Source organism: Ornithorhynchus anatinus, chromosome 18 (genome assembly GCF_004115215.2).
Source record: "Ornithorhynchus anatinus isolate Pmale09 chromosome 18, mOrnAna1.pri.v4, whole genome shotgun sequence".
Lineage (NCBI taxonomy): Eukaryota > Metazoa > Chordata > Mammalia > Monotremata > Ornithorhynchidae > Ornithorhynchus > Ornithorhynchus anatinus.
The window spans coordinates 8,492,310-8,504,571 of NC_041745.1; positions in this window are offsets into that span (position 1 = coordinate 8,492,310).

Genomic DNA, 12,262 nt, shown 5'->3' on the forward strand with positions numbered 1-12,262 from the left:
ATTCCCAGACTGGGTTCTTTCCATTAGGCCGCGCTGCTTCATATGTCTAAGAGAGAAGGTCTAAGTTGGGAAGGGAGTGCTGGTGGTTGTGGGTGGTGGTGACAGTTGTAGTGGTGGTGGAAATAATCTGTTTGGGAACCCTGGGCTAGGGAGACTAGTCATCCGGTTTTATACTGGACAGTCTGGCTTTCAGCTGTCTTGTCGCCTGTCCAGTTCCAACACAGACATTTGTTCCATCTTGGCTTTTGCCAATGAGTGCCATGGCTCTGGAGCAGCTCCCGGGAAGGGAACATAAAGGTCCTGGTGCAAGGAGGGGCTTCACAGTTTATTCCTGGAGATCTCTTTTAGGGGCACGTGAGAATTGCATTCCTCCAGAAGTGTGGCTCTCCTGTCATCAGGTGCTTCTCTGGGTGCCTGCCATAAGGCATGGGACTTCACGCGCATCTCCTGGAACAGTGTATCGGAGGGCGGTCGGGCCAGGATGGTCACCGTGGTCACCAACTGGAGACGTCAGCCTGCTCTAAATGCTCAGAACACTGTGGACTGAACTTGTGGGGAATGGGAAAATGAAGGAATTATGGACAAAAGGGAGGGTGTGGCTAGACCCTCTAGATTGTTAGTTCATTATGGGTGTGGAAGGTGTCTGCTAATTCTGTTGTAAGGTATTCTCCCAAGTGCTTAGTACAGTACTCTGCACATAATAAGTGCTCAACAAATGCCATTGATTGAGAAGAAGTAGGCTAATAATAACAGTCATAGTTGTGGGATTTGTTAAGCTCTCGCTATGTATCAAGCACTGTGCTAAGCTCTGCGGTAGATGATATAAGATAATCAGATCAGACACAGTCCCCATCCCACTTGGGAGTTGCAGTTTAAAGGAGGGGAAAATGGGAATTTAATCCCAGTTTACAAAAGAGAAAACTAAGTCACAGAGAAGTTTCATGATTTGCCCAAAATCACACAGCAGGCAAGGGCCAGGGCCGGCATTTAGAACCTGTCTCCTGACTCCCAGGCCCACGCTCTTTCCTCTGGGCTGCAGTGCCTCTCTACAGCAGAACTCAAAATAACTTTGGTAAAAAAGAGAAGTCAGAGGCAATCAGAGTGACACTGCAAATTGAATATGGATGCACTTAGAGAGGAAAAACCCATCGTACACACTGGAAAGGCCATGCACAAGCAGAGCTGAAAAAGATCTAGACAGCCCAGCAAAGCAATCTGAATGTGAGTTAGCAATGCAGTTGTAGTCCCGTTGGAAAAAAAACAAAACAAAACAAATTCCTTTGCAGGTGGCCAGATTGTGTGAACCGTGAGTTAAGCTTCCCATGGTTCTCTGTCTTGTTCAGACCCACACTACTAGAGTATTGTATTCTGGGTTTCACCAGATGGACATGGGGAATTTTGGACAGGGAGCCAAAAGTTGTCACTAAGATGATTAATGGGCCGGAGAAGAAAAACCTTTGAGGAAAGGATAAAGGAGGTGGTGGGACTTGTGCTTATAGAGGAGCTGGCTGAGGGGCAGTAGAGTCAGTACCTCGGAAAGGAATCAGGAAGGAGAATTATGCAGAAGATGCCATGGCCAGTTGTTCTCCATCTCATCTGAGGTCAGAACAAGAGGAAATGAGCTTTAACTGTGGAATGAGGGATTGAGTTTAGACAAAATAATGTATTTCCAAACAGTTAGTGTTGCTAAGGGGGGTTTGGAATCCCTTCTCTGAATAGGCTCATCTGCGATTGCCGGAGGAATGGCGACAATTCATATCATTGAGCACTCTCTGAGTGTAAAGCGTAGAGCGAGATGCTTGCAGAGAGCCTTATTAAGAGGGTAACCAAGGGAAAACGCACTTCCATTTTAAGACTGGCAACGTCAAGATAGGCACACCCAGGAAGGACAGAAGATGCGAACACATTAACGACGAAGCCCTTTCTCAGTGAAAGCTTGGCCTGTCGTTTGGGCTCACTCTCTTCTTCCACTGTGTGGGTTTTGTTTTATTAATAATAACAATAATAATAATGATTATATTCATTAAGTGCTTACTATGTGCCAAGCACTGTTCTAAGCTCTGGGGTAGATACAAGTTCATTCATTCAATAGTATTTATTGAGCGCTATGTGCAGAGCACTGTACTAAGCGCTTGGAATGAACAAGTCGGCAACAGATAGAGACAGTCCCTGCCGTTTGACGGGCTTACAGTCTAATCGGGGGAGACAGACAAGAACAATGGCGATAAATAGAGTCAAGGGGAAGAACATCTCGTAAGGACAATGGCAACTAAATAAAATCGAGGCGATGTACACTTCATTAACAAAATAAATAGGGTATGAAAATATATACAGTTGAGCAGACGAGTACAGTGCTGAGGGGATGGGAAGGGAGAGGGGGAGGAGCAGAGGGAAATGGGGGGAAAAGAGGGTTAAGCTGCGGAGAGGTGAAGGGGGGGTGGTAGAGGGAGTAGAGGGAGAAGGGGAGCTCAGTCTGGGAAGGCCTCTTGGAGGAGGTGAGTTTTAAGTAGGGTTTTGAAGAGGGGAAGAGAATTAGTTTGGCGGAGGTGAGGAGGGAGGGCGTTCCAGGACCGCGGTTGGACACAGTCTGTGTCCCACAAGGGGCTCACACTCTTAATCCCCATTTTACAGATGAGGTACCCTTGATTATGGTATTTGCTAAATGCTTACTATGTGCCAAGCACTATTCTAAGCACTGGGGTAGATACAAGATAATCAGGTCAGACACCGTCCCTGTCCCACATAGGACTTACAGTCTTAATTCCCATTTTACAGGTGAGGGAACTGAGGCACAGAGATGTTAAGTGATTTGCCCAAGGTCAAACAGCAGACAATCAGTGGGGCTGGGATTAGAATTCATGACCTTCTGACTTCCAGGCCTATGCTCACTACGCCATGCTGCTGAAGAGGAAGGTTTTTGCCCATGTCTCAGGCCGGTACCTGGCCTGGGAAAAGGGGAGAAGAGAGAAGGAGGAGATGGGAGGGCCGACTCCACTCTTCCTCCCTGACCCCACCCCCCTACCCCTGCAACAGATTGGCCATCATCAGACGAGCTGGTTCCGGACCATTGTATGAAACAGGATGTACTCCTTAGCGTCGGGGAGGTTCGAACTGAGCATATTTGCCCTGGGTTGGACGTGTTCTGACAAAGGAACTCTGTGATCTCCTAGAGCTTCTCCCTTTTTCCCAGACCACCCGTGGGCAAACCATAATTGACAACTGCCTCTGCTAAATAAGCAGCAGGATTTTAGGATCGTGCAAGGCACAGCTTAAAGTCTGAACAATGATCGTACTTGTATCACCGTACCCAGGGTGGGAGAAGGAGGTAGACATGGCATGGAAGACGGCCATAGCCCATGTTACCTTTTCACTGTTCAGTTCCATTCCCACATGCTCAGGGAGAAAGCAGGAATCACTGAAGACTGATTACTTATTCTCTCTTGCACTCCTGTTGACTCATTATATACCTTTCCAAAGACTTAAAAATCAACCACACCACCTTGACTTCTGATACACTCATTGAAGTCATCAAAACAAGATGAATAACTAGAATGCTTCTTCTTTGAACGACCTAGCAAAAAGCCCGGGCTTCAGATGGGTGGGATTACCCCAGAGGCATAGACACAGAAGGAGACAGAATTCATTCACTCATTAAATCAAATTTATTGAGTGCTTATTGTGTGCAAAGCACTGTACTAAGCACTTGGGAGAGTACAATATTACAGTAAACAGACGCATTCCCTGCCCACAATGAATTTACAGTCTAGAAACAGCTGTAAAGATGACTGGCAAGAGCAGAACTTCTCTGGGCCTCAGTTACCTCATCTGTAAAATGGGGACTAAGACCGTGAGCCCTACGTGGGACAGGGACTGTTGTCCAACCTGATTAGTTTTTATCTAACCCAGCACTTAATAAAGTATCTGACACATAGTAAGCGCTTAACAAATGCCATTAAGAAAAAAAACAAAAGGAGGGGAGAGCACAGAGAGATACAGCCTGGAATCCAGTCAGTCAGTCAATCGTATTTATTGAGTGCTTACTGTGTGCAGAGCACTGTACTAAGCACTTGGGAGAGAACAATAGAATAAAAGACAGAAAGGGGAAGGGAGGGAAGGAAGGTTTTCTGAAGGCAGGGCCTGGCCTGCCTTCCTTCCAGACACTTTGAAAGAGAAATTGCACAGCCGCAAAGGATGAGCAAAAATTCCCAAGCTCACAATATTTGGAGTCTCAGGCATGGAGAGGAAGGAGAGACAGCAACCTAAAGGGAAGATGGAGACGGAGGTAGCTGGAAGGGAAAAGCACACTCAGGCAGACTCACTCACTGATACCTCCCCCAACATGGCTGCTGTGTTTAAAGCCTTCCCATGCCAGGCACACTCTAGGTTGCTTGAAGATGTCTGCACACCTAAAATCAAAGAAAGAAGACAAAAGAGTCACAGGAAGGCCCTGGACAATTACCTGGTTCGATGGCCCTGGCAAGGTCCATTCAAAGAGCAACTCTGCTCTTGGAGACAGATGGGGAAGGGGGCACATTGGGGTGCAGTGGGTGAGTTCTGTATTTGCCTCGCCCTCCTCCCTCCAGCCAGTCACCACCTAGGAGCTGGTTGGGAGCCAATCAGAGCATTTGCATGTGGTGACTTAGATGACCTGGCCTCTTTTGTGATTATATCTATAGCTATAAGCGTATTTTATTCTTCAAGATGTCCAATTAACATTTCATTGTGCTCTTGAAGTTAAGTCACCTTTAAAGAAATACAGCAATATATTTGAAAATATTAAGTTTGTCGGAAACTGGTTAGTGATTAGTCTTCCCTTTTTAAAGGACTATATAAAAAGGCAGATACCACGATTTTCCTTTATCGTTTTCCAGAAGTTCCATTGTAATATCATCTTATGCATAAGCATAGGAAGCCCATGTATACTGATTGCTTATATAAGTTAGCTTCTTTTGCTTTTCTACTTCCTCCATTCTGCTAGGAAGCAGGAAAATGGTTTTTCCATCAGCTGTCATAGCTCTCCTAATTGAAAAATAGCTCAAAAAATATGGTTTGGAGGCCACAATTTGCGACTGGATGTCCTCTATTTGCTTAATTGTCTTCCTGATTTTCGGAGAAACTGAATGTCACTCCAACCTTCAGCTGAAAGCAACAAAGATAAGCATCCCTGTAATTACATTTGGAAAGGTGATGAGGGGGTAATTTGTCTGCCTTGTTGAAAGTTAGCATTTGTATTTTTTTGTTGGTGACATGGAAAAGTAATGTTTCGATTGGGGTAGTCATCATTCAGAAGTCTTGGAGGGGTTATCTAGTTCTGCAGATCTAGTAAGAAGATACACTGGGGAACTGTATAGATCTTTCATACTGCTCTTGGGGAGCAGTGTGGCCTTAAGGATAGAGCATGGGCCTGGGAGTCAGAGGACCTGAGTTCTAATACCAGCTCTGCCACTTGCCTGCTGTGTGACTTTGGTTAAATAATAATAATGATGGTTTTTGTTAAGCACTTACTATGTGCCAAGCACCGTTTTATTCTTAAATTATAATATCCTTGAGGTCCAGGGAGCATGTGTAATTCTTATTCATTCAATCGTATTTATGAGTGCTTAATATGTGCAGAGCACTATATTAAGCTCTTGGAAGAGTATAATGTAACAATAAACAGACACATTCCCTGCCCACGATGAGTTTACATTCTCACCTGAGTATTTTCTCCCAGAGCTTTGTACATCTCACAAAAAGTAGACAATAAATACCCCTCCTACTACTTATTCACATAACTAATATCCAAAAAAATGCCTCAATTCATCCCTTCACCATAATTGACAATACAGCAACATTTATGAACATAACCTATATGAAGGCATTAATTTTCAAGCCCATTCTATGTGGCAACATAGTGCTGGGGAAGACACAACATATGCATATCAGACAGTCTCTGTCCCCCATGGGGATCACACTCTAAGTAGGAGAGAGAACAGGTATTCAATTCCCATTTTACAGATGAGGCAATTGAGGCACAGAAAAGATCACACAGGTTACACACATGCTTGCCCATGGTCACACAGCAGTTCAGTGTCAGAGCTGGCTTGAGAACCCAGGTCCCCTGACTCTCAAGCCAATGCGTATTGGCCCCACCGCTTCTCCCCCATTAGAGCCTAAGCTCTTTGTGGACAGGGAATGTGACTATTGCTTCCATTGTACTTCCCAAGCGCTTAGCACAGTGCACTGTACTTCATAACTGCTCAATAAATACTACTGCAGTTACCCCCAGGGGAGGCCCAATCATGCTTTTTACAGCAAACCTGTGGAAGAGCTGCCCAAATGCAGGTGTACTTTAAAGCACTGTGAGAGCTAATGATTTCAATGTTTTTCTTAAGCTCTTCCAAACAGCTTCAGACATTGGAGTCTTTAGATGAAAGGAAGTTGTTGGCTGAGACAGAGATTATCCCTCTCAACTTGCCAAGAATTATAAGGGGAAGGTATTATGAAAGAATGATTGGGGACCCAAAAAATGCATTTCAAAACAGGGTAAAGGGTTGATTTTGTTTTTATCTTCCTCACTTTGGCCATTCAGAATATTTGTAGGAAACTGGTGGGTGTGGGGAGAATATGGGAAAATGAAGAAAGAGCCTAGGAGTGAACACGAGTGGATTCAGGCTTTAACTTCTGACCAGCCTCCCTGTGAAGGGTTACAGGACCTCTTTAGCTGACTGCCTTGTCTTTGGTGGAGAGACTGATTTGAGCATTATTTATCACTTTAATGGTAGCCCGGGTTATAATAGCCTCATTTTCTGTCTCAAAGAAAATAAAGTTTACATTTTGGGGGGAGCGAGGGAAAGGAAATTTGGAATAGGATGCAGTCATTTCTGAGTAAGCTGAGGCAGGAACAAATGAATCAGTACTGAAACATTCCTCTCCTCAGGGGGGTAACCGGCTATTAGTGTTAAGCCATGAATCATAATTGTCAGGTAAAATACATTGGATTCTTTCACAGATTGCCTGCATTTTACCAGGATAATCCATTGAATTTTTGGAAACAAGCCACTGGAAACAAATCAGAGATACAGCAATGTACATATATGATGTATGTGCTCATACCCAGGACCTTTGTAACTAAGACACAGGCCCAGACGTTAACATAACTGCATGCAAACTCATGTACGTGTGTATGTGTGAACACACACACACACACACACACACCCTTATAACGCCCTCCTCCAACTTAGCACTTTAGTCCTCTCAAAGTGGACTAAGGCAGTATGTTTTTTCAGTGGATAAAAACACTAGCTATGGTTAACACCATTGTCTTACGTGATCAAATAGCAATTAACTTATGTAGATTATGAATGTAAACAATTAAATGTCCACATATGTTTACACTTTAAAATGGCTTCAACAGCAACCTAGAAAGCAACTCTCATACACTACTTTTTCTTCAATTATTTCTCCTCCTGTCTGTTTTCCGGCTACCACCTTCTATATCTGTTTCTCCCTACTGCTCCCACTGTTTGCAAATAATTGTGAGGGCAGGGGCCATGTCTTTTTTTTTAATCTCTTTTGTACTTTACCAAGAACTGAGACCAGTGCTCTGCACACATAATACTCTTATTGATGATGATGATGATGATTGCTGTCCTGGATAGTTTTCATGTGTCAGGATTGTATGAGTAGAAGAGGTCTAATAATCGGGCCATTTTCTTTTTTTTTATTTTTTATAGCTCTTCAATCACTTGTATTTCTTGAATGCTTATTGTGTGCAGAACACTGTACAAAGTGCTTGGGAGAGTCCAATATAACGGAGTTGGTACACAAGTTCCCTGCCCACAACAAGCTTATTTTTAAGTGCTTACTCTAAGCCAGGCACTTTACTAGCACTGGGGTAGTTACAAGCTAATGAGGTTGGACACAGTCCCTGTCCTACATGGAGCTCACAGTCTTAATTACCATTTTACAGATGCAGTAACTGAGGCACAGAGAAGTGAAGTGACTTGCTCAAGGTCACACAGCAAAGTGGTGGATCTGGGATTAGTACCCAGGTCCTTCTAACTCCCAAACCCATGCTTTATCCACTAGGACATGTTGCTTCAATTTTCGGGAAGATCACCTTGCAACAGTGATGTGCTTAGGAGTCACCCATCCACATTAATTACTCCACAAGAATGTAGAGCAGACAGGATTCCTGTCCTGTTGGAGCATATAGCCGTTCTTCTTTTATTTTTTGTTCCCGCCATGAGCAGTTTTCCTGACCCTCAGGCTTCACCCCTAAGACTCAGCCTTTTGCACATACTTAGTCTTTTGGAATGTGCCCACCCATCAACGGTGACACTTGACTTTTCTATTTGTAGGCAGAAGATATATATGCATGGAGGGCTTTAAAATCAGAACTCTCTGCTCTCTGGGATGGCTTAAGTGTAGTCCTGCCTGAAGGCAGAAGGCTATATGAGTTGATCTTCCAAAGTTCATTTTGCCCGGGCTTGGGAGTCAGAGGTCATGGGTTCGAATCCAGGCTCTGCCACTTGGCCAGTGTGGGCAAGTCACTTAACTTCTCTGTGCCTCAGTTACCTCATCTGTAAAATGGGGATTAACTGTGAGCCTCACGTAGGACAGCCTGATTACCCTGTATCTACCCCAGCGCTTAGAACAGTGCTCTGCACATAGTAAGTGCTTAACAAATACCAACATTTTTATTCTATACTCATGGATCATTGAATGTCGATATACACCACTATATATAGATGCTATCAAAATAGGGTTATAAGTGAAAAAGTGCTAAACTAACTGTAGTTTTCCATAGGAAATAATACAAAGTGGACTTCTGAGATTCCCCCAGAATAGCCTAAAACACTCTATTTTTAAAATGTTCTGTTGTACTCTCCCAAGTGCTTAGTACAATGCTCTGCACATAGTAAGCACTCAATAAATACAATTGATTTAGTTAACACTTTTAGCATTCAAGATCAAAGAGCAGTTTACATAAGTGCCAATAATAGACGATCATGAATGTAAAAAAATGTTGACATATTTTTACGTTTTAGAATGCCTTCAATAAAAGCGTTGAAGGCAGAACTGGAAGATAAAGTGTGAGGTACTGCAAGGAATAATTATAATAATAATAATAATAGTAGTATTCGTTAAGCACTTACTCTTGGCCAAACACTGGGATAGATACAAGATGGGGCTCACGGTCTTAAAGGGAGGAAGAACAGGTAGTTAATCCCCATTTTACAGATGGGCAAACTGAGCACAGTGACATTAAGTAACTTGCCCAGGGACATGTAGCAGGCAGATGGTGGAACTAGAATACGAACCCAGGTCCTCTGACTCACAGGCCCGTGCTCTTTCCACTAGGGCACACTACTTCTCGTAGAATATGTTAAAATTCAATAGCACTGTCATGGAAAAGCGCAAAAAGAAGAACGTGATATAGGGGAAAGGGGCTGGGTAAGTATGAACCCAAACTCTATTTAAGACCTAAAATGATCATACGATATCATTTTATCGATGATTTGGGATGTCAGTAGGTATGCCTACATCTTGAGCAAAGGGACCAAACCTAAACTTGAAGTTTTAGGAAGTCTCCCAGAAAATTTCCATTTGTCTTTTGCTGGTCATTAAGGGATCAATTTTCCTGCTGATATGCATGATGTTGATGAGTGTTCCATGCACCTATTGCTTGTTGAATTGAACTCTCACAGTTCTAAATGTGAAATGCTTTTTTATAACAATAGCCAGTATTGCTGCTAAACATGACGTGATGTTTAGAAATTGGTGGGGGTCAGAGGAGAATCTTAGAGCTTTTCACTCATGCTCTCTCCTTCCCTGCCTCTCCCGCCCTCGAACCCACAGCATAAGAGTTGTAGAGAAAGTACATTGAAATTAAATGGATACAGAACACGGAATATGTGAGGAGACTGGCAAGACAACGGGCAAATTCAAGGTACAGGAGAGGGGGTTAAGGAAACCCTCAAAAGCCACAGGAGCAGGGAATAGAAGAGAAAAGCCAGGGCTAGGGAGGTATAGTGACTTCCCTAACAAATTACCAAAACCAAAAGCACAAGTTTCAATCCCTGTGAGAGGAAGTGATTTGCTCCGGGCTGATGTTCAACCAGAAATACACTGTCAGAGCTGAGGGGGCATGGCTCACAGGCTCAAAAGCTCTCCTCCCCTTATACAAACCTAGAGCCAAGGAAACACATGGTAAAGATCAGACAGTTGTTAGGAGAATTCAGTGCTATCACCCCTGGGGAGGTAGTGGTCCAGAGTAACTCAAACAAGTGCTCGAACAATGAAAACTTGAAAACAAAGGCACCCTGAAAGAGAAACAATGTAAAATCCATCAGAGGGAGTGAAGCTATGAAGCAGCCTTGTGGAGCTGTAATGACTTGATAATGACTTAAACGGGGTTGAAAAACTCTCTGGGCCTGCAAAAAATATCCTTAGCCTTCAAAACCTGCTGGGAAGCACATCTCTAGTTCCACTTCTCCCCCTCTTCGCTAGCTTATCCCCCGCCCCCTTCTAATTCCCCCATTTATTTGTCTGCAGGAATGTTTTGCATTGGGAATGTGGGGCTCAGTTAATGCTGTCAACTAACAGAGAACAGTAGATTCCTTTCAAATTCTCCCGCAACGGCACATTCTCCAGAAAAGTCAGAATTCTTTTAGGTCCACTGAAAGCCCAAAAGGAAGGAGAGGCTGTGATCGTTATGCAAATTAGGGAATTGGGGGAGTAATCAGATGTTGACTCAATTAGCCCACAGTGTGGCAGCAAAACCCATTTGAGCAAGAAGCCCCTGTTACAACTAAATCAATCAATTCAAATAGTAATATGGAAATTTAGATGAATAAATTGTTCCGTGGTCCTGGTGGACTACAAAGACCAAGAAAACCTTTACAAGTGATTAACGGTTCTAAGGACAGACTACCATTAAGTAACGATGACCAAGACTCCCACTTCTTCAATGCCTTGGAAGGATGTTCTGCAATTGCCACAATTGCTTCAATTTAAGATTCTTTTAGTTATCCCATTTTCTCCTAATTGCTGCCTAATTGGTTTTTTTTGTAAATGAGATCCAGCAATTAGCCCCATTCAGTTTTTTCTCTTGCATTTTGTCTGAATTCATAAACCACAATGTTGAGCACAGAGCAATTTAATTTTGGGTTTATTGTCCTAAAATATTAACTTTACATATATCTTGTTTGGAATATTGTCATACTCTTAAAACTTTCACGAAATTATACCTGCAGAGTACCTAAGAACCACTCCATCTTGGGAAAAAATAGGACTGTAGGATTGTTCACTGGGCATTTGAAATGTTGCCCAAAAGCTTCCTTAACTAGTGTCTCGAAAAGTTAAAATATTGGACTTCCAGCCCAGGTGAGGTATATAATCTCATCCCCGACTCAGTGCTTTCACAGGCCTCTGGGGCATTTTAGGGGAATCTCAAGTTTGAGTGCTACTCACTTGCCTGAAATGACAGAAACAGGTACCTTTCATTCATTCAATCATATCTATTGAGCGCTTACTTTGTGCAGAGCACTGTACTAAGTGCTCGGCAGAGTACGACCTCCTTTCCTTTCAGGTATCTGTGCTGCTTTTCCACCTCTCATCTAGGCGTCCCATCAACACATGTAGAGCACCAGACCAGCCAATCCTTCTTTTCTATTCCAGGATTTGGAGTGGATGGGGGATAGTTGGGTTAGTAATTAATGATGATCATTGGAGTATCTGTTAAGTGCTTACTATGTGCCAAGCGCTGTAGTAAGCTTTGGGGTAGATACAACAATCAGTCCTACCTGACTGGAAGTTGGAAGTTTTTTGATGTCATTCAGCCCTTGTACGCGGGCACTTCTAGAGGAGCAACAAAGAGACTTTTTGAGAGATTCAGAATGTGTCCAGCGAAGGTCTCCCTGAACCAGTTTCTTCTCTGGGCTTTCGAGACTCTTTTTTCTGCTTTGGTCTGCACTAAGAAGAACTTTGAAGCCACAGATGCCTAGAAAAAGAACCACATGAATGGTCCCTCCTCTCTTTTCATTAGACTAATAACAGCATTCCTCTCTACCTTTCTCCCCCTTTCCTCTTTCCTCAGAAGCTTCAGGCATATTGCAAGGGATAGCAATAAGAAATATTGTGTCTTTCACATATCCCTCATTAGGTGAATGGCATATTTTGCTTTCATTCACTCTCTGAGTTTCTTTAGGAGTGTTTCTGGGCAAGTAGCGTGCCCTATTAAAATTGGAGGGACCTTGAGGATTCTTGGTGTCTCGAT